At 46.9% G+C, this 23,343-nt stretch overlaps 1 protein-coding gene and 1 long non-coding RNA gene across 2 annotated transcripts in view; one reads left to right on the top strand and one right to left on the bottom strand.

The window, feature by feature from the left end:
• The window catches only part of LOC102086866 (ovostatin), a 112,093-nt gene extending 111,602 nt beyond the window's left edge, over nt 1–491 (bottom strand). The window contains exon 1 of the mRNA XM_065048472.1: nt 476–491. The gene's annotated coding sequence lies outside the window, so the exon portion shown is untranslated. The remainder of the gene's footprint in view (nt 1–475) is intronic.
• Nucleotides 492–1,567: 1,076 nt separating this feature from the next.
• LOC135578159 (uncharacterized) lies at nt 1,568–19,413 on the top strand. Its single transcript, XR_010469501.1, has 4 exons — nt 1,568–1,799; nt 9,953–10,182; nt 10,950–11,013; nt 19,185–19,413. It is a non-coding gene; the product is annotated as an uncharacterized LOC135578159 (long non-coding RNA).
• Nucleotides 19,414–23,343: the final 3,930 nt, after the last annotated feature.

Below are 23,343 nucleotides of genomic sequence, written 5' to 3'. Positions count from 1 at the left end.
ATTGAGTTGAGTGGACATACTGAAAAAGGTATTTTGACATATTTCTGGGACATTTAATACATTATGTGCCCTAGAAATATGATGCATATTTGTGTATGCATTTTTCATAGGGATGCAACTGGATCCACCACATCCAACAATGAGTCTTCTTGGTCTATGAATGTGTAATACTTGTGACATAGTCTTACTTATAGGGCGGGCAGAAGAAACTGCTCCCTGTCCTTGAGCTGTAATATTATGCTTCAAAACGCAGATTTTTTAAAATGCATAGGACTTTTGCCATCATAACACAGGCATACTTATGTTAATTATTTTTCTACTTTCCCTTATAAAATACTGCTACACAATTCTTATTAAAAATGTAGAGCACAATTTGTGCTATGACAAGCCTTCAACTTAATTTGAGATTATAAATAGCAGCAAATGTGACTTAAGCATGGTCATTTGATTGTCTATCTCCAGGAAATTTTTTTACCCTCAAAGGCCACCTGTGCATCTTGTGCATTTAAGTGTGTTCCAACTGAGTGATCCAATTCCATATGTCACTTCAGTCTGTTTGTTTATTTCAGGTGCCCACTGTAGGTAGCTTTGTTGTTCTGGAAAAAAAAAATGAAAGACCAATAATTATAAAGCATGGGAGAGGAATAAAACACAGGAAACACTGAACGGGAAAGAAATACTGCCTTGCTGCTGATGGCTTAATCAGACTTATGTGGTCTTTCTCTGCCAAAGAACATTTCACAACTCTGAATATTTTTGTTTCAAATCAGAAAAAAAGGGCAACCCTTCTAAAGAAGGAGTGAGCATTGATGAGGAGCAGGGAATGCTCCAGAATGGTGAGGAGCAGGGAGAGTAGGTAAGTTTTCTGTGATTGCAAACCGCTGACTCTGAATTTCTGAAACAGAAATAGAAATATGCTCCTCTGAAAACATTTAGACAAGCTCCGCATTTTAGTTTTCAAATGTAAAACCTCAAGTTTCTTTTTGCTAAATTCACAGGATGGGAAACTTAATTTAGCAGAAGGAGAAATCCCCACATGACCTCTTACCGGAGAACTGGAGGATGAGTAACATTTCCTTTTACATTTCTTTTTTTAGCATTAAAACTAGTTCTTTCTTCCAAGAGGATTAGGAATAAGATGGTGGTGGAAAAAAAAAAAAACAAAACAAAACAACAAAGATTAGAGAGAAGGCAAAAGATTAGACTAAATAAGCTTGAATGCATAGGTTTAAATGCAGGTTCCCAAAATCCTGACTCTTTCTATAGAATTCCAAGTGCACGGGGAAAAAGTAGAAAAAAGCTCCTAACAATATCTCATGGCTTTGACTTTGGTTTTAGGTCTAGGACATGAACACTCATTATAAACAAAACCAAAAATCTCAGAAAAAAATAAATATTTCACTCAAAGCACCCAATGTGCAGCTGCATTTACTGTGATAAATTCAGTAAATCATTGTGCTTCTCTACTTGCTTCCTTGTTCTCTCAACAGTCCTTAGCAGAGCTGGTTTAGCAGCATTTTCCATATATCCTGTGGCTGTGCAACCTGAAAAACGACAGTATATTTTGCAAGGCTGGCTGTTTAAAGACAGCAGCTTCCATCCCCACATAAAAACAGAGATATATCTACTTTCTCTGCTAATTGTAAGTACTGGGATCTTGCAGCTAGAACATTTTTTCCCACTTGGATTTGTTAAAGTTTTTATGACACAGGTGGTTTACTGACTCTATGCCACCAAGGGTAAAGAGAACGACAATGAAGACTGGAGAGTCCTGGAGTCAAAGATGAGTCCTCATGGAGGTATGATCAATGCTCATTTTATTACAATTCTGATTCTATTATATAGGGTTAGTCCAGGGTTCACACGGTATATGACACAACATAATTAGTTACAAAGTAATGTTCACGTGTTACAGCAATAGCATGTCTTTGTTCTACAAAATAGCACATCTTTGTTCTACAAGACAGCATACCTTTGTTCTATAACCTCTTTTCTTGTTTTACTTCTTAATAAGTTTCTTTCTATTGATTATCCAAGGACAAATTCTTGCTGTTCGACACATACGCTGGGTTGTGCAAGTAGGACTGGAAAAGTCCTGAGTGCCCTGTATTCTCTACATGACAATGCAGAGAATACTCATTAAATAGTAAAGCTCTGACACTCCATTCAAGGTTGCATCTCTGAGCTTTGCTGAGAAATGAGCTACTTGTGCAGTTATATGTCAATATGAAGCAAACAAAAGCAATGTAAGAAAACTAAGTGAGCAGAACAATTTGTCTTTAAAACACATAGGCACTGTGAAGAAAAATGTTCAGGAGTTTGGTACATCTATAGACATGAATTCTCGTGTCAGGAACAGTAGGGAAATTATTTGCCAAGAAGCACTGGGAATGGCTTGTGAGCTGAAGGCTTGTTTTATAACAATGTGGCATGGGTACAATGCTTATACTCTGTTTTTAATAGACATTGTATTGAGCTAATTATAGACTCAAGATTTTTATATCGCTGTGAACAACATTACGTAAAGAATACAGAACTGGCTGTGCTAATAAACCTTATGGCAACAACAGACAGCAACTAACTACTAAACTAGTGGTGGCTATCAAAAAAAATCCACCCTTTGTCTTTTTCAGTGTGCAGCAAACTCTAAAGATTTGCCTGTGAGCATTATAGGACTTGAAATGTCTCAGTTAAAGGTATGATTGCATTCTGCCTTCCAGACTTTGTCAGTTTTAAATGCTTTCTGCAGCCAAATGACACCAGAGATTACATTACTCTTAAAACAAATTAACATTGAAGTTGAGGTAATTTTGAAGGAGCAGACTTCAAAGGTAGCTGTGCGAAATGCAACGGTTTGCACGACTCGCAAAGATAAGTGGAAAGTATATTTCTCTAAGTCATCGCTTACTGAAAATATTCCCTCGATTCTGCAGCACAGACCAGAATACTGTAAGCTAATGAGTTCAATGGACCCTGGACAATCTGAAAAAGATATCTGAAGAGGACATTTCACATAGAGCTGAAAAGAATTGCATGAAGAACACACAGAGGGATTTAGCCCTTAACACTAGATATGAGGAGAGCAGACTTCAGGCTGCTCAGAGAAGTACTTAGTATGATTCCATGGGAAGAAATTCTTGAAGGTGTTGGGATCCATCAGTGTTGGTCACTTTTTAAGTACCACCTACTAAGAGCACAGGACCAGGTCATTCCAAAATACTGAAAATCTAGCAGGTGAGGTAAAAAGCCAGCTTGGTTGAGCAGCGATCTTCTTCTGAAATTCAGAGAAAAAAGAAATTATATGGTCACCGGAAGCACGGTCAGGCAACATGGGAGGACTATGGAGATGCTGTTTGCCATGGTAGGGAGGAAATTTGTGCTGCTAAAGGTCAATTAGAACTGAAGCTGGCCAATACTGTGAAAGCTTTTCAAAATACATTAATGGCAAAAGGCAAAACAGAAATAACATTGGCCAATTAATTGATGAGCATGGTCACCTTATAAACAGGGATATAGACAAAGCTGAGACAATTAATATTTTCTTCGTCTCAGTCTTCAAACACCAAGGATGGACTTGGGGGCCCCCATAGCCCAGGCCTAGAGAACTATGGCTGCAAAAACAAGAAACTCACAATCAATCTGGCACTCATATGGGATCTGCTACTCCAGCTAGATCCCTACAAGTTGATGGGGCCTGATGGGATCCATCCACGGGTGCTCAAAGAGCTGCCTGATGTCAGAGCGAGACCTCTCTCAGATTTTTCAATTATTTTTTTTCTCTGATTTTTCGGGAATAAGGATAGGTCCGGGAAGATTGGAAGCTGGCAAATGTTGTCCCAATTTACGAGAAAGGCAACAAGGATGACTGCGGCAACTCCAGGCCTGTCAGCCCTCACTTCTGTACCGGGAGAGGATTGTTCTGGGTGTTATTGAAAACCATTTGAATGACAACACAACCATTGGTCCCAGCCAGCACAGGTTCATGAGGGGAAAGTCTTGCCTAACAAACTTAATTTCATTCTCTGACAAGGTTATCCACCTAGTTGACCAGGGGAAGCCTGTCGATGAGATATACTTGGATACCACGTAACAGTATAAATTGGAAAATGACCTGTTGGAGAGCAGTGAGGGGGAGCCGGGGGTAGAAGTGAACAGCAGGATGACAATGAGCCAGCACTTTGCCCTTGTGGCCAAGAAGACCAATGACACCCTGTCGTGTATTAGAAGCGGGGTGGTTAGTAGGCCGAGACAGATTTTCCTCGCAGTCTACACCGCCCTGCGCGGTCGCTAAAGGCTGGGAGAGCGGTGGGCAGGCAAGAAAAGGGTGGGGTGGAGAGGTAAGTGGGTGCCCCGCAGAGCAGCGACCCGCGACCTGACCGCTCCCCTACCGCCATCCCCACCACTGCAGGACGCCACAGCGCCCCCTACTAGATCTCTTACAAGGACCCTTGAACAAAAGTCATTTTAATGTAACATAAGTTTGTTCCTAATGACGAGCATGACTTTTCCCCTGGGTCTTCTCTTTGACAGTTCCCTGGGATACGCAGGTGGGCTAAGAGGCCAGTTAATATCCAGTCACTGAAAGACCCACAACCACTGCATTTGACAGGCTGTAACAACATGGTTTGCAAAGAAAAACTAAAGGCTAAAGGCCGGGGGGCGGTGGGCGGGGTGGGGATGGAAGTGGGTGCCCTGCGGACCAGCGTCCCGCGACCTGGCCGCTCCTCTACCGCCATCCCCACCGCAGGGGGACGCCACAGCTCCCCCTACAAACCTCCGCCCGCCCGCTAAGCACGGCCCATGCCGGGGGGCACCCACCGACTCGCTGCCTCCCACCACCACGCTGCAACCCCACCTGCCCCCCGCCCAATCACACACCCCCCCACCCGCCCCTCGCCTGACAGAGCCCAAGACCTCCCGCTGCTGACAGCTACCTGCTCGCGGCCCTAGCGGCAGCGCACGCCGCTCTGCGGCCTATAGGGGGCGCCGTGCGTTCCACGGCCGTGGGATCGCGCTGGCGGAGCGGCCAGGGCGCCGGACCCGCGGATTGGTCAAATGGGTCCCTGGTTCGATCCCCGCTTTTCCCACCGACAGACCCCCACCCCCCACGGCCCCCCCCCCGCGCACCTGCCTCGCTCTCTCGCCTCTGCCTCAGCCCTGCAAGGAGCTATTGAAGGACGAAGGTTGTTTTTACAACTGGTTTGGCACCTGAGCTCAGCGGGGGAAAGGATTGAGAGGTATCAGACTATGAATCACAGAATCACAGAATGTTAGGGATTGGAAGGGACCTCAGAAGATCGTCTAGTCCAATCCCCCCGCCAGAGCAGGAACACCTAGATGAGGTTACACAGGAATGTGTCCAGGTGGCTTTTGAATGTCTCCAGAGGAGGAGACTCCTCAGCCTCCCTGGGCAGCCCGTTCCAGTGCTCTGCCAGCCTCACTGAGAAGAAGTTTCTTCTCCTATTTAAGTGGAACCTCCTGTGTTGCAGTTTGTACCCATTGCCCCACATCTTATCACTGGTTGTCAGTGAGAAGAGCCTGGCTCCATCCTCGTGACACTCACCCTTTACATATTTATAAACATTAATGAGGTCACCCCTCAATCTCCTCTTCTCCAAACTAAATAGACACAGCTCCCTCGGCCTTTCCTCATTAGGGAGATTACCGACCCTTGAGGGACTCCACAGGCCTCCAGCTAGACTCTGCCCCATTGATCACGACTCTCTGGCTTCTTTCCTTCAGCCAGTTCACAGTCCATATCGCTACCCGATCGTCCAGACCACACTTCCTCAGTTTAGCTGGGAGGATGCTGTGGGAGACCGTGTCAAATGCTTCACTGAAATCAAGACAGACCACATCCACTGCTTTACCATCATCTGTCCACCCGGTTATGTCCTCATAAAAGTCTATGAGGTTGGTCAAGCACGACTTCCCTTTGGTGAAGCCATGTTGACTGCCCCTAATGACCCCCTTTCTCCCAAGGTAAACAGTGTCACATTGAGTGCCATGTAGATTAACTTGCATTTCTGAATGGAACCATAACTCCCCTTGGCACCACTCCAAGCAGAGAGATGAACTGAGCAGCTCAGACATGGATGTGTATGAGTATTCAAGGGTCCTGGCCTGACACCAACATCAGTGACATTTTCTTGATCTATCCTTTAATAGACTGAGATCTTTGTCGGTCAAAGTTCAGGCAGCTTACCAGAAAACCAACTACAGTCCTCATGTGTTAACAACATTTAGACTGTCAAAGGAAGAATGCTCAAATTTTAAATTCATCCTTCGTTTGCAGAGAACAGCTGCAGAAACTGAATGCCTAACACAAGCTAGCGCAACAACACAGAAACGTAGAGAAGGAAAGAGAACACCCAACCGCCTGTTCTACTGGTTATTTTCTCCAATACAGGAGAAACAACCACCAACTCTGGAGAACAAACAGGTCAGGGTTATTGGTCCCACAAAAACGAGCATAAGAAATACTAAGGCAATTCCCCAGAGTCCAGTAACTCTCTTGCCCTCAAGCCAGGGTCGTGCCACAAAAACAAAACTCTTACCAAAGATTTCATCTTAGCTTGAACAGGTAAGTTGTGATGACGGAGATTCGCCAGGAGTCCTAAACATGGTATCATTACCTCATCTTCTGTGGTTTGACTGAAAAGTCCAGGAAGTCAAACAAAGACTTTTAATTAAAGCATCCAGAAATTAGTTACCAGAATTTGGGGGTTGAGGGTGGGGTGCTTGGGGGACTCTATTTTGTTGCCGTGGCGGTGGGGAGGGGAGTGTGGTATTGTTTTGTTTTTTAACTAGACACAATTCTGCTAAGCCAAGCAAAATTCAGATTGCAATCCCCATAGTGTGGGCAGTTTTTAACTGAGCACATCTGGGGAAAAAAAAAAAAAAAAAGGTCTATCAGAGACCAGCACTATCAAAGGTCCTTTATTGCAGGTGCTTTTAAGAGTCACTAGATCTCTTACAAGGACCCTTGCACAAAAGTCATTTTAATGTAACATAAGTCTGTTCCTAATGACGAGCATGACTTTTCCCCTGGGTCTACTCTTTGACAGCTCCCTGGGATATGCAGGTGGGCTAAGAGGCCAGTTAATATCCAGTCACTGAAAGTCCCACAACCACTGCATTTGACAGGCTGTAACAACATGGTTTGCAAAGAAAAACCTCTGTTTACCTTGGAGTAAAAATGCCACAGGTCACTCTGGAGACCAGGTTAGTGCAATATGCTAATGGCCTTCAGAAAGTTTAGAAACTTAGCCAGGTGTTTCCCATGAGAGAAGGTAACTGAGTGCACACTTACACATGATGCATTAGAAATGAAATTAATTCATTGACGTTGGCACCAGCACAAAAGACCTGAACATTGTAAGTTACCCTCTGCAGCAACTGGATACTCTGAGGAAATTAAAAGCTGTTCACATGTGTCTTTCCTATAGCATCGCACTCAAGAATGTTACAAATTAGAAAGCTGAAAGGACAAATAAAAAGACATCACGACTGAATTCATTTTCAGACCCTGTGACGTTAACACGACAACTACACAAGCTGCTGTGAGCACACAGGGTCGTGTCCTGACACTCCGAGGTACTTATTAAAAGCCCAAACAGATGGATAAGGTTTTCTTTTGACAGAGGCATTACCTTTGTAGCCCATCCATTTCTCCCCTTTGCTTCATCAGCACGTTCTCCATTCTGTCAGCGAGAAAGGGGCTTTGTCCTGTTGAAAGATCCACAAGTTTTGCCAAAATGCAAAAAGCGCTTTGCAGCCTCTTCAGAAAGTATGTTTAGTGCAGGGGTGTCAAACTCATTTGTAGCAAATGCATTTTTAGGACTGTATAAATGTAGGAGTAGTCGCATTTCTAGAGTCCTAAAATTACGTTTGGCCCTTTGAAGGCAACCGCGAGGCTGATGTGCCCCCCAGTGAAAATGAGTTTGACACCCCCGGCTTAGAGGAAAACACGTTTGCTGTGAAGACAGTCGACAGATCTAATGGTAGTTAAGTCTTTCCTACAGCATCCTTTCAGCACGCAACGTAATTGAGTTAATATAATGCTAATATGCACAATTATGACAATAATCACAGCACAGGATAGCAGCTGAAACCAAACCTCATTATATAAGCATGTGACATAAGAAATTCAAGGTCTTAGTCCTGCATCTACTTGGTGACTACAAAACCTCTCCCACTGACTGGCAAGTCACCTGGATCTCTTAGTCTTCTCCTACTCCAAGTGCTTTGACAAATACACAAACTGGGACAAAAGTGTCCTTCACTGGATGCCTGACTCATTTTCCACAGATCAGGGGCAACACAACTGCTGGCAAATTCATTTTCCATTTTCCCTCTCAGAAAAGAGATGTCACGACACGTAGCCAGCAAGTACTTGCTGAAATCTCAGAGCCACATATGAGGAAACCTGTGCATATTTTAAAAAAAAAAAAAAAAAAAAAAAGGAGGTCTTCCCCACCTTTACTGGTCAATGCACAGAAAGGACACGTGAACATTGGTGAAGATGGGCTGTGAGATGGGCTGTGAGATATTATGTGTAAGGTAATAATGTGTAATAAGCTCTGCACTTGACTCCTATAACTCAGCTCGCACTGGCACAGCCCCTTGCACTCACTGGCACTGAGCAGAGGGCAGCAGGCACACGTGCCCTGCAGACCTTCGATGAGAACTGGCAGCCACAGCTCTCGTTTCACTCCTTCACAACTGCCTGTCAAAGAATTGATTAGACAAAACCGACTCCAAGCTTGTCTCATGAACAGTAGGAGAAAGAACTAAATACCTCAGCTGGAAAATAATTCTGGAAAACAAGCTCTCCAGCAGCCATTTCTCGAAATCATTTCAAAAACAGAGGCTTTTGGGTTTGGTTTTGGTTTATTTTTGCTTGGTTTGTTGGTTGGATTTGTTTGTCTGGTTTTGTTAGGTTTGGGGTTTTTTGTTTTGTTTCAATTGGAGCAGGTGAGAAGCTCAAGCTCGATTAAAGAGAGAGTACAAAGAACTCTCTGCAGCCTTAAAATCCTGTCATACTGGCCTCGTATGGCAAACAACATACACAGCTAAGACCGACACACTATTTCAGAAGAGTTATTACATGCATGCCGCATAACAGATACCATATAAGAGTAGACAAATAGAGTTAAGCATTAGTTCCTGTTACCTGTAATATGAATGGGTCACTGAGATGAGCAGAGCCTCGATGAACCACTCCTGCCAGCACGTGGTCACATTGTAGGTATCCTGAAGAGCTTCTCTAGTCTCGCTCTCTAAGACTGGAATTTAAGAATTATTAACAAAAAACCCCTGTCAAACAGCAAAAGCAGCTGTTGCATTAGCTACCAATCTGAGCAGAAGCCCAAGTCATTGACCAGTTTTTCACATCTGTTTCACAAACAACTACAAATAAATCACAGCTCCTACGCACTTGAAGAATCTGGACCTGTCTTGTCATCGCTTTCCCAGAGCAAAGAGCATACCCCCCTCCCCTCTTCCCCCCTTCCTACCCCTCTGCACACCACCTCCAGCCCCGCTACAACCCCACCTGCCCCCCACCCAAACACATCCCTCCCCACGCCCACCCCACCCCTCGCCTGACAGAGCCCAAGACCTCCCGCTGCTGACAGCTACCTGCTCGGGGCCTGGGAGCAAGCGTCACCCAAATGGAACAACCGGCCCAGGCCCACCCACGGGAGACTCTGGGGCGCAAACCAGATGCAAACTCTTCCGTCCTTCCTTCCTTCCTTCCTGCCTTGGCCCTAAGTGTCACCTCCCTCACCCACTTGTTGGGTTTTATTCCGAAAAAAAAAAGAGTGGTTTAAAATCTGGGCTCGGGTGTGTTGAAGAGGGACAGCGTTAGCGACTTTCCCCTGGGGACAGAGTGCAAGGTTAGTGGCAACCTGTTTGGTTCTCACTTCAAAGCTTCTCTTTCGACGCCTAGGTGAGAAGCAGAAGCCAAAGGTTCTGCCAAGGATGGGCACTGTCGAGCAAAAGACATCTGCAGAGGCAAGCCCGGAGGACGGCGCTCCTAAGCAGAGGAAGGGCCTTGTCGCAAGCTGCGTTTGAACGTGCCCGTTGGTGCTGCTGGACTGGATTCCTTCCAGGGCACAGTCCCCCAGGGATCCGTACAGAGACTTGGCCACACTGGTCACTTGAGGAGGGTGACAGACGGTAAGCGCACAAATCATCTGGAGTCACAGCCAGGGTCCTGCTAGTGGTGAGGACAAGTGAACAGGGCTTGATTCTCTTGGTTTTTCGGCATCCTGCATCTTGCCTTCTGCCCGGGGTGGGCTAGGTGCCACTGCCTCTGCGGACTTGCTCTGGCTGGGACGGAGTTGACTCTTGTTAGTGGCAGCCGGCCTAGCACCGTGTTTGGCAGGGGTGGCTAAAGCGGTGTTGCTTACTGCAGCTGTGGTGTGGCTGTTGCTGCGAGTGCGGGCCTCCCGGAGCCGTGAGGTTGTCTCTTTTTCCTGCAGCGCTGAGGCTGGGGGTGTGCAAGAGGTTGGGAGGGTGGAGAGCAGGAGAGCGTCCGGGAAGTGGCCAAAGGGCCGTCCCCTGCTGTAGGCCAGCTGCGCCCACAGGCCTGGTGTTCCTTGCTGCTGCTGCTGCTGCCTTTGTGGTGCAGGTCAGGGTTTCTGGGCGCATGCATGATTTGGGGTGGGCTTGAGGGTGGGCGGGAGGGCAGCAGGCCAAAGGGCTCCCCTCCTGCTGTGCTGCCTGGGTGTCCCTGGCTGTGTGTCTGCCGGGGGCCGGGGAAGCAAGAGCAAGAGGGCCAAGCGGGCGGCAGGCAGCGCAGGCTGGTGAGCGGCAAGGAGGAAAGGCCAAGGGCTTTGGGCGTCTGGTGCCGGGCCAGGTGGGGCTGAGGCGAGGGCATCTTTTCTACTAATGTCTATTCGTGATCCATAAACCTCACTTACTGAATCATCTGCTCCCTGTAGCGTAATTAGCAAAGGGTTGCACTGCAGAGACTCACATCCCGGGAGAGATTGCCCTTTGGATAGGGTAAGTTTTCTTTTTCATTCTATAACCATTCATTGCTCACTGTCCATCCCCCAAACTCTGTGGTCCAGATAACACTGTACCAGGAGGGGCAATGAGAGACAGCAACAAAAACTATGCACTTATTTAAATCATCCTTAGACTCGGTCCCCTTGGACACATGTTTGTTTTCATAACTCAATTCCCTTTAGCTCTGTACATCCCCACAGCTATGGATCTGGCAAGCGTCTACTCAAATTGTTAGGGAACCTTCAGTTTCAGTGACGTTCACGTTAAGTAACCCATTTGTAAATTCTACATAATACAGGATTAGTAATCCCCAAAAGTTTCATTTCATTTTCATCTCTGTATCTTTAGTTGAAGTGGGTCGTCAGTTGTCAGTACTTGCCACTCCTCACTGTCCTTTGGAGGTCTGATTGGCTCTTTAATCCACGTGTAATGAGTCCACCCTTTCTCAGCTGGTCGCACCACTGTCTCGGTGATCAGCAGAACTTGAAATGCGCCTTCCCAATCTGGCTGAAGCTTAGCGTCTTTCCAGGATTTGACCAGGACCTGCTGTCCAGGCTGAAACTTGTGAGCTGCAGACTCTAAAGGCAGAGTTTGTGCCAGAAGCCCTTGGTGCCTGAGAGAAGACAGAAAAGACAACCCGAGCATACAGTTTTTGAGAAACAAATCCTTAGTTTCAAACCGTGGGGGTCCATCCGTTATTTCGCTTTTGCTACCACTGCCCCCGTGGCAGTGCTAAGAGGGAAGGCTTCTCCCCACCTGGTAAGATGATCAAACACTAGTAAGTTTTTAATTCAGCCAACTGCAGGTAATTCTGTGAAATCAACTTGTATATTTTGGAAGGGTCATAAACTTGGCCTTCAACCTCCTGCAGGCTGCTTCCTAAGTGCCTTTTCATTTACTTTTTTACAAACCACACATCATTCACAAATTTGCTTGGCTATAGTATAAATTCCAGTACACCCATATTTTTATAACACTATGGCACCCATTACTTGTTTTCCTCATTAACTCTCTTGATGTAAAATTGCTAATACCTTCCTCATGGTTTGCTTATTTAACATTTCTCTACCCTCTGGGAGTACGCATTTCCCATTCTGTTCCCTGGCTTCCAACTCTTGGAGGACTTCTTTTTATCTTTCATTGAAAACTGGAATTTCTTGTGGGGCCAGGACCTCGGGCGTGAGATAAAACCTGAAGCAATAACTAAGTTAAGGCTGCTTCTCAGGCCATTTCATCTGCTAACCAACTTCCCCTGACACAAAAAGAGTTGCCCCTCTGATGTCCATTAACATGTACTACAGCCACTTCTATTGGTGACATCAGATTCCATAACACTTGTCCAACTAGTTCTTCATGAACCAATTCTTTACCTTTGCTATTAACTAGACCCCATTCTTCCCAAATTTTCCCAAAGGTGTGCACTTCTCCAAATGCGTATCTAGAACCATTACGGATGGTACCTTCTTTTCCTTCTAACATTTGCAGTGCCTGACTGACGGCTTGTGGCTGGCATGTTTGAGCTGACCAGTTATTAGGCAACCTTCCCGTTTCTCTTATTTCACCATTCACACCTTCAACGATGGCACACCCATTGTGTCTCTTCCCCTGAATTACCCTTGAAGACCCATCTATGAAGAGGTGCAGCCCATTGCCACCTCTCCATAGGAAAGCAGCAGGGTTTAATTTCCTGCTTTCTCCCACCAGAAGAGCAGTTGCTGCTGCAGCTTGCACACACTCTGGCCAACCTCGAGACACTGGGTCTAAGAGCTTAGATCAGTGTGCCACTGCTTGTCGCTTCCCCCCCAGCCCACTTGCTGCTGGAGCAGCGTGAGAGGCAGAACAGGCCTCCACTCTGTGCAAGCATTGCTCAACAATAACAAAAACATCTCTGTATTATCAACACTGTTTTAAGCATCAATCAAAAACATAGTCCCATACTAGGTACCACAAAGAAAATTAACTCCAGCCCAGCCAAAACCAACACAAACTTCCAGGTAATACAATATCTTTCAAATTTTCTCCTTGTCACCCCCCAGGCAGTAACTGTGTTTCCACACCCAGAGCCTGTAAAAGGTTTCTCTCTAATATAGAAGCTGGGGAATCTTCCCCTAATATATTCCTTCCCCATACGCTTTTAATTCTTATTATCACAAATAGGAATTTATTCATAATTGTCTCTCCTTCCTCCCTGCTACCCCATTTATTACAACTCCGTCTTCAGTTCTGGATCTTTTTAGGGGAGAATTTAGAAGGGACATGGGAGCTTCTGTTTCTGCTAAAAACTAGACCTCATTACCAATTACCACCATTACTTTACCAATTACATGCTCTTTTCCAATTTAAACGTTTCCCCACAAAAAACAAACAAACAAACAAACAAACAAAAAAAAAAAACACCAAAAAAAAAAGCCACCACAACACCAAAAACATTTTCAGCCCCTCTGATTTTCCAAAGTGTATTGAGTTTTCTTCCTTTAGTCATTTCCAACAGTTGCTGCCCTAGGGGTAAATATCCCAGATTTCCACAATAATAGCATCCCATTTTCTCTCATTCTCTCACTTTTTTCACTGACTTTGGTCTAAATCTTCTGCGGTTTTGTTTTGTTTTGTTCTTTTCCCTTCCAGTCTTTCACTTGCAACCAATCAGTCTGCTTCAACTTTTCGCTTCAGTTCCCGACCATCATACACAAACACGACCACACTCAGATTTTTTGCAAATTCTTCCTGCCAACCTGGCACATGCTCTCGGAAATACTTCCGTAGATCCACAAACACACTTGCTACCAGTCCACAAAGCTTTCCAAAAATCTTCCCCAGTCGGTGCTCCCCTGGCTTCTGTCTACATTCCTGCACTTCAGTTCAGTTTACTCTTATCTCCTCAAAAGCTCAAAAGCTTTTATCAGATTTTTAACCACCGTTTGGCAATTATCTCCATTTGTTTGATTATTATCATCTCAATTAGAATCACCTTGGGGCCAGGTAGTCTCCCACTGCCTGTGGGGTTAGTTCCACATTCTTTTAAATGATGTTTCCGGAAAGACCAACTCTCTCAATAACAGGATAACATCGGCTCAGAATGGATTCTAGCCCCGCCCCCCCCCCAAAAAAATTAGAAAATCATGATGCTCATCGATCCCCATCTTCCCTTCAGAGTTTGATTTCCTCACATAATCAAATCCCCAGAGTGCCAGGGGGTGCATCCGTGTAACACTGGAACACTGGAGGGCATTCACATGTACATCCCCCCCTTCGCACTTGCTCCCCTACACACACATACGCACGCACATCTGCTGCTGGCTGCACTGCAAAATAACTTTAGCAATCCCAGGGTAAAGCCCAGCAAAAGCAGTAAGGACAAGAAAGACAGTTGGGGAGGTAATCAAGAGGTGATACAGAGAGCAGAGACCAGCTCTGCAAGCACCTTAGTTAAATTACTCCCAACTGCAGCTAAAATTCTTTCTCTAGGTTTTTATACTCGTTTTCGACCATCCTCTTTATGGTGGTCATATGCCAAATCATCCTATACGTACCAGTAATTCATTTGTCCAGGACATCTGTTTTCTAGGTGTTTTTTAGTTACAGTTGGCCAGTCTCCTCAATATAAGGTCATTGCATGCTTTTCTTGAAAACCTTGCTGTACCATAAGTATTTTCCCAATTTTGCAATACCTCGGCCAAGGGCGTCCCCTTCTCTATGCCGAGTTTTATTTCCCATCACTAAGAAAATTCAGAGACACGCTTCCGTTGAGTCACGAGGTTCAGAGGGAGCCCCTTGCTTTCTAATCTCCTTCAGAGAGGAGTTTAGGTGCGGCTGGATCCCATCCTAGTCTCAGACTTGGTCAACGGTTTACGTCTAAAGGATATTTTCCCATTCCCAAGAGAGACTCGAACACTGCTTTTATGTGCACTTTACACTGATCAGGCCACACACTTTGCACTCAAAAACATACTGCAGGAAGGGAGGGACTCGCACCCACCCTGGTGTGGAGGAAGATTTAAAGGCCCTACAGTTTTTTTTACATACCAATTTAGATCTTTGCATAGCCAATTGTCATTGGATCCGTATTTTGGCCAGAATATCACTCTATTAAGGGCTATTTTGTCCAGACAAAACACAATACTTTATCATTTTCTATTTATCCTTCCTTTTTGTACACCACACGTTTCCCCGGTACCTTAACATCCTCCCTAAAGGACTGGACGGAGGAATGTCACCATTTTTCCTTTCTATTTCCCATTCTGAGTCTCGAGGCTTCTCCTTGAGCCTCGTCCCTCCTCTCAGAATGCCCCCGACCACCAAGGTAGTACTTAACAGTCTGTTTTCTTACCTTGGTCCACGCACAAAGTTGCTCGCTCGCTCGTATCGTGCTTCCCGCTTTTTCCTTTCTCCTTTCGCCTATGGTTTGCGGGGATCCGCCTTCGTCCCCACAGCCCTGCAGTTTCTGTCTGTCCGTCCGTCCTGGAATCCCCACCGACCATCCAGAAGGCCATTGAAATCAACGGGGCACGCCTTCCCGTCCATTGGCGACAGGGACCCCCGAGATGACGACGTCGAGTCTCGGACGAGCCCCCAGACTTGTAGGAAACCATCATCTTGCCAACAGAATAGGCTCAGGCAGGATCTCTCGGCAAAGCACGTTTTATTAAGGCTTTTGCGAAACGGGCCGTTCTACCTAAAAGTAGGCACACGCAATAGGGCAAAAAGCTTATACGCCCCCACAAATGCCAGCTGCAAATTCCCTGCCCTGTTCCCCAGGGGTTGGGTACTGCAGGCTTTCCGGACTGCCCGCCGCCTGCCTCAGTTTCCAGGACTCATTCATCTCATGCTAAGAAGGCCCTTCCCCTGCTGGATCTATTGCAAAGGTGGGTTCCTGGCTCTTGGGTTAGCCTTCCCTCTAGCTGCACTTGTTTTTGAAATGCAGGAATGAGTTTGCATTGCAGCATGAGTTGGAAGAGAGTTGGTTTGTGGGAAGGATTCCCAGTGTGATGTGTGTCAATCCTTCCCCCCTCGCTGGGTGAGGTGGCAGCTGAGTTGCAAAAGCAACATTCCTTCTCGAAGGGCTCCTTCCTTGCAGGGCTGAGGCAGAGGCGAGAGAGCGAGGCAGGTGCGCGGGGGGGGCGCCGTGGGGGGGGCGGTTTGTCGGTGGGAAAAGCGGGGATCGAACCAGGGACCCATTTGACCAATCCGCGGGTCCGGCGCCCTGGCCGCTCCGCCAGCGCGATCCCACGGCCGTGGAACGCACGGCGCCCCCTATAGGCCGCAGAGCGGCCTGCGCGGCGGCTAAAGGCCGGGGGGGCGGTGGGCGGGGTGGGGATGGAAGTGGGTGCCCTGCGGACCAGCGTCCCGCGACCTGGCCGCTCCTCTACCGCCATCCCCACCGCCGGGGGACGCCACAGCTCCCCCTACAAACCTCCGCCCGCCCGCTAAGCTCGGCCCATGCGGGGGGGCACCCACCGACTCGCTGCCTCCCACCACCACGCTGCAACCCCACCTGCCCCCCGCCCAATCACACACCCCCCCACCCGCCCCTCGCCTGACAGAGCCCAAGACCTCCCGCTGCTGACAGCTACCTGCTCGCGGCCCTAGCGGCAGCGCACGCCGCTCTGCGGCCTATAGGGGGCGCCGTGCGTTCCACGGCCGTGGGATCGCGCTGGCGGAGCGGCCAGGGCGCCGGACCCGCGGATTGGTCAAATGGGTCCCTGGTTCGATCCCCGCTTTTCCCACCGACAGACCCCCACCCCCCACGGCCCCCCCCCCCGCGCACCTGCCTCGCTCTCTCGCCTCTGCCTCAGCCCTGCAAGGAGCTATTGAAGGACGAAGGTTGTTTTTACAACTGGTTTGGCACCTGAGCTCAGCGGGGGAAAGGATTGAGAGGTATCAGACTATGAATCACAGAATCACAGAATGTTAGGGATTGGAAGGGACCTCAGAAGATCGTCTAGTCCAATCCCCCCGCCAGAGCAGGAACACCTAGATGAGGTTACACAGGAATGTGTCCAGGTGGCTTTTGAATGTCTCCAGAGGAGGAGACTCCTCAGCCTCCCTGGGCAGCCCGTTCCAGTGCTCTGCCAGCCTCACTGAGAAGAAGTTTCTTCTCCTATTTAAGTGGAACCTCCTGTGTTGCAGTTTGTACCCATTGCCCCATGTCTTATCATTGGTTGTCAGTGAGAAGAGCCTGGCTCCATCCTCGTGACACTCACCCTTTACATATTTACAAACATTAATGAGGTCACCCCTCAGTCTCCTCTTCTCCAAACTAAAGAGACCCAGCTCCCTCAGCCTTTCCTCAGTAGGGAGATGCTCCACTCCCTTAATCAACTTTGTCGCCCTGCGCTGGACTCTCTCCAGCAGTTCCCTGTCCTTCTTGAACTGAGGGGCCCAGAACTGGACACAATATTCCAGATGCGGTCTCACCAGGGTAGAGTAGAGGGGCAGGAGAACCTCTTTCAACCTACTAACTACCCTCCTTCTAATACACCCCAGGATGTCATTGGCCTTCTTGGCCACAAGGGCACAGTGCTGGCTCATGGTCATCGTGCCGTCCACCGGGACCCCCAGGTCCCTTTCACTGCTCTCTGACAGGTCATTCCCCGACTTATACTAGTACCTGGGGTTCTTCTTGCCCAGATGCAAGACTCTACACTTGCGCTTGTTATATTTCATTCATGTTTTCCCCGCCCAACTCTCCAGCCTGTCCAGCTCTCGCTGGATGGCAGCACAGCCTTCTGGCGTGTCAGCCACTCCTCCCAGCTTGGTGTCATCAGCAAACTTGCTGACAGTCACTCTATTCCCTCATCCAAGTCATTGATGAATATATTGAATAGTACTGGCCCCAGTACCGACCCTTGAGGGACTCCACAGGCCTCCAACTAGACTCTGCCCCGTCGATCACGACTCTCTGGCTTCTTTCCTTCAGCCAGTTCACAGTCCACATCGCTACCCGATCGTCCAGACCACACTTCCTCAGTTTAGCTGGGAGGATGCTGTGGGAGACCGTGTCAAATGCTTCACTGAAATCAAGACAGACCACATCCACTGCTTTACCATCATCTGTCCACCCGGTTATGTCCTCATAAAAGTCTATGAGGTTGGTCAAGCACAACTTCCCTTTGGTGAAGCCATGTTGACTGCCCCTAATGACCCCCTTATCCCTGATATGCCTTGAGATGGCACCAAGGATAAGTCGTTCCATCAGTTTCCCAGGGATGGAGGTGACGCTGACCGGTCCATAGTTACCCGGGTCCTCCTTCTTGCCCTTTTTGAAGACTGGAATGACATTTGCTTTCCTCCAGCCCTCAGGCACCCCTCCCGTTTCCCATGACTTAGCAAAGATGACGGAGAGTGGCCTAGCAATGATCAGCCAGCTCCCTCAGCACCCGCGGGTGCATCCCACCTGGAGCCATGGATTTATGGATGTCCAGATTGCTTAATCGGTCCCTAACCCAGGCCCTCAGCCTTCCCTAGCCTGGAAGCACCAACACCCATGAAGGAGCGAGCTGTGGGCAATGTCCTGCTTTGCCTTCAGCGTCTCTCGCAATGTTAACTTGCAAATTTGTAGTGGATGAGGGTGTGGAACTGCAAGCTGGGGATAACAGTTTTCCAGTGAACGTGAAGGAGAAGGACATTGAACTGCTGCCCATGCAAGCTGGTCTCAGAGGACACGTAGCAACTATTCACCTCACACCTGGCAATGCATTCGTTTTTTAAAAAAAAAAATAAGCCCAAAACCACTAAGGCAGGGCTATGTTTCTCACCTGCATAGATGTCATCCTTTCCTGACTGGAACCCTTGGCTTCTTTGTGAAGCCTTTGGTTTCATTACCGGGTAGCGGAGGTTTGTTATCAGTCCTTGATTCGGCTTGTCGTAAGTGTATATTGAATCCTTCAATATTCTGAAGATCCTCTCTGGAACACCTTCAGAAGTCTGCAGAGAAAGGAAAGAAACATTTGTCTGCAGCTGCTCTTCGCATGCAGTCCCCAAAAATGAAAGGAATGACAGGTTGCTTCTTCTTTCCCAAGGAGCTGTTTTGGAAGCAGACTGGGTGACAGAGTCTGGTACCAGCCTTTGGCCACCAGGGACACCTGCTTGGTGGTGTGCTCTAGGCCCTAAGTGTCACCTCCCTCACCCGCTTGATTTTTTTTTTTTTTTTTTTTTTTTTTTTAAAGGGAGAAGAGCAGTTTAAAATCTGGGCTCAGGGGTGTGTTGCAGAGGGATGGTGTTACCGACTTCCCCCTGGCGTCAGAGCGCAACGTTCTCTAGGTTATCTACTTTAGTCTTCTAGTGCACCACACTGGTGTGGATGTCAATGACTAAAGTCTGTGTTGAACTTGTATAAGGAAAAACGGAAAAAAAGAATAAGCCAATAAACGCCATCATTATTTTAAAGAAAGATGAGAAGGTAATTTTGCTTATGTCTCCAATAGAAAAGAACCACTGAACAATGACCCCCCTTCCTTCTCTACTCAGTGGGCAGAGATGACAAGAGTTCCTCCTTCTCCTTCCCTCTCCTTTCTCCCAAGGTAAACAGTGTCACATTGAGTGCCATGTAGATTAACTTGCATTTCTGAATTGAACCATAACTCCCCTTGGCACCACTCCAAGCAGAGAGACGAACTGAGCAGCTCAGACATGGATGTGTATGAGTATTCAAGGGTCCTGGCCTGACACCAACATCAGTGACATTTTCTTGATCTATCCTTTAATAGACTGAGATCTTTGTCAGTCAAAGTTCAGGCAGCTTACCAGAAAACCAACTACAGTCCTCATGTGTTAACAACATTTAGACTGTCAAAGGAAGAATGCTCAAATTTTAAATTCATCCTTCGTTTGCAGAGAACAGCTGCAGAAACTGAATGCCTAACACAAGCTAGCGCAACAACACAGAAACGTAGAGAAGGAAAGAGAACACCCAACCGCCTGTTCTACTGGTTATTTTCTCCAATACAGGAGAAACAACCACCAACTCTGGAGAACAAACAGGTCAGGGTTATTGGTCCCACAAAAACGAGCATAAGAAATACTAAGGCAATTCCCCAGAGTCCAGTAACTCTCTTGCCCTCAAGCCAGGGTCGTGCCACAAAAACAAAACTCTTACCAAAGATTTCATCTTAGCTTGAACAGGTAAGTTGTGATGACGGAGATTCGCCAGGAGTCCTAAACATGGTATCATTACCTCATCTTCTGTGGTTTGACTGAAAAGTCCAGGAAGTCAAACAAAGACTTTTAATTAAAGCATCCAGAAATTAGTTACCAGAATTTGGGGGTTGAGGGTGGGGTGCTTGGGGGACTCTATTTTGTTGCCGTGGCGGTGGGGAGGGGAGTGTGGTATTGTTTTGTTTTTTAACTAGACACCATTCTGCCAAGCCAAGCAAAATTCAGATTGCAATCCCCATAGTGTGGGCAGTTTTTAACTGAGCACATCTGGGAAAAAAAAAAAAAAAAAAAGGTCTATCAGAGACCAGCACTATCAAAGGTCCTTTATTGCAGGTGCTTTTAAGAGTCACTAGATCTCTTACAAGGACCCTTGCACAAAAGTCATTTTAATGTAACATAAGTCTGTTCCTAATGACGAGCATGACTTTTCCCCTGGGTCTTCTCTTTGACAGCTCCCTGGGATATGCAGGTGGGCTAAGAGGCCAGTTAATATCCAGTCACTGAAAGTCCCACAACCACTGCATTTGACAGGCTGTAACAACATGGTTTGCTAAGAAAAACCTCTGTTTAGCTTGGAGTAAAAATGCCACAGGTCACTCTGGAGACCAGGTTAGTGCAATATGCTAATGGCCTTCAGAAAGTTTAGAAACTTAGCCAGGTGTTTCCCATGAGAGAAGGTAACTGAGTGCACACTTACACATGATGCATTAGAAATGAAATTAATTCATTGACGTTGGCACCAGCACAAAAGACCTGAACATTGTAAGTTACCCTCTGCAGCAACTGGATACTCTGAGGAAATTAAAAGCTGTTCACATGTGTCTTTCCTATAGCATCGCACTCAAGAATGTTACAAATTAGAAAGCTGAAAGGACAAATAAAAAGACATCACGACTGAATTCATTTTCAGACCCTGTGACGTTAACACGACAACTACACAAGCTGCTGTGAGCACACAGGGTCGTGTCCTGACACTCCGAGGTACTTATTAAAAGCCCAAACAGATGGATAAGGTTTTCTTTTGACAGAGGCATTACCTTTGTAGCCCATCCATTTCTCCCCTTTGCTTCATCAGCACGTTCTCCATTCTGTCAGCGAGAAAGGGGCTTTGTCCTGTTGAAAGATCCACAAGTTTTGCCAAAATGCAAAAAGCGCTTTGCAGCCCCTTCAGAAAGTATGTTTAGTGCAGGGGTGTCAAACTCATTTGTAGCAAATGCATTTTTAGGACTGTATAAATGTAGGAGTAGTCGCATTTCTAGAGTCCTAAAATTACGTTTGGCCCTTTGAAGGCAACCGCGAGGCTGATGTGCCCCCCAGTGAAAATGAGTTTGACACCCCCGGCTTAGAGGAAAACACGTTTGCTGTGAAGACAGTCGACAGATCTAATGGTAGTTAAGTCTTTCCTACAGCATCCTTTCAGCACGCAACGTAATTGAGTTAATATAATGCTAATATGCACAATTATGACAATAATCACAGCACAGGATAGCAGCTGAAACCAAACCTCATTATATAAGCATGTGACATAAGAAATTCAAGGTCTTAGTCCTGCATCTACTTGGTGACTACAAAACCTCTCCCACTGACTGGCAAGTCACCTGGATCTCTTAGTCTTCTCCTACTCCAAGTGCTTTGACAAATACACAAACTGGGACAAAAGTGTCCTTCACTGGATGCCTGACTCATTTTCCACAGATCAGGGGCAACACAACTGCTGGCAAATTCATTTTCCGTTTTCCCTCTCAGAAAAGAGATGTCACGACACGTAGCCAGCAAGTACTTGCTGAAATCTCAGAGCCACATATGAGGAAACCTGTGCATATTTAAAAAAAAAAAAAAAAAGAGGAGGTCTTCCCCACCTTTACTGGTCAATGCACAGAAAGGACACGTGAACATTGGTGAAGATGGGCTGTGAGATGGGCTGTGAGATATTATGTGTAAGGTAATAATGTGTAATAAGCTCTGCACTTGACTCCTATAACTCAGCTCGCACTGGCACAGCCCCTTGCACTCACTGGCACTGAGCAGAGGGCAGCAGGCACACGTGCCCTGCAGACCTTCGATGAGAACTGGCAGCCACAGCTCTCGTTTCACTCCTTCACAACTGCCTGTCAAAGAATTGATTAGACAAAACCGACTCCAGGCTTGTCTCATGAACAGTAGGAGAAAGAACTAAATACCTCAGCTGGAAAATAATTCTGGAAAATAAGCTCTCCAGCAGCCAAATCATTTCAAAAACAGAGGCTTTTGGTTTTGGTTTATTTTTGCTTGGTTTGTTGGTTGGATTTGTTTGTCTGGTTTTGTTAGGTTTGGGGTTTTTTGTTTTGTTTCAATTGGAGCAGGTGAGAAGCTCAAGCTCGATTAAAGAGAGAGTACAAAGAACTCTCTGCAGCCTTAAAATCCTGTCATACTGGCCTCGTATGGCAAACAACATACACAGCTAAGACCGACACACTATTTCAGAAGAGTTATTACATGCATGCCGCATAACAGATACCATATAAGAGTAGACAAATAGAGTTAAACATTAGTTCCTGTTACCTGTAATATGAATGGGTCACTGAGATGAGCAGAGCCTCGATGAACCACTCCTGCCAGCACGTGGTCACATTGTAGGTATCCTGAAGAGCTTCTCTAGTCTCGCTCTCTAAGACTGGAATTTAAGAATTATTAACAAAAAACCCCTGTCAAACAGCAAAAGCAGCTGTTGCATTAGCTACCAATCTGAGCAGAAGCCCAAGTCATTGACCAGTTTTTCACATCTGTTTCACAAACAACTACAAATAAATCACAGCTCCTACGCACTTGAAGAATCTGGACCTGTCTTGTCATCGCTTTCCCAGAGCAAAGAGCATACCCCCCTCCCCTCTTCCCCCCTTCCTACCCCTCTGCACACCACCTCCAGCCCCGCTACAACCCCACCTGCCCCCCACCCAAACACATCCCCCCCCACGCCCACCCCACCCCTCGCCTGACAGAGCCCAAGACCTCCCGCTGCTGACAGCTACCTGCTCGGGGCCTGGGAGCAAGCGTCACCCAAATGGAACAACCGGCCCAGGCCCACCCACGGGAGACTCTGGGGCGCAAACCAGATGCAAACTCTTCCGTCCTTCCTTCCTTCCTTCCTGCCTTGGCCCTAAGTGTCACCTCCCTCACCCACTTGTTGGGTTT

Source organism: Columba livia, unplaced genomic scaffold (assembly GCF_036013475.1).
Source record: "Columba livia isolate bColLiv1 breed racing homer unplaced genomic scaffold, bColLiv1.pat.W.v2 Scaffold_83, whole genome shotgun sequence".
NCBI lineage: Eukaryota > Metazoa > Chordata > Aves > Columbiformes > Columbidae > Columba > Columba livia.
Note: the sequence above shows the minus strand (reverse complement) of the source record. Positions and strands in the feature narration are given on the sequence as shown.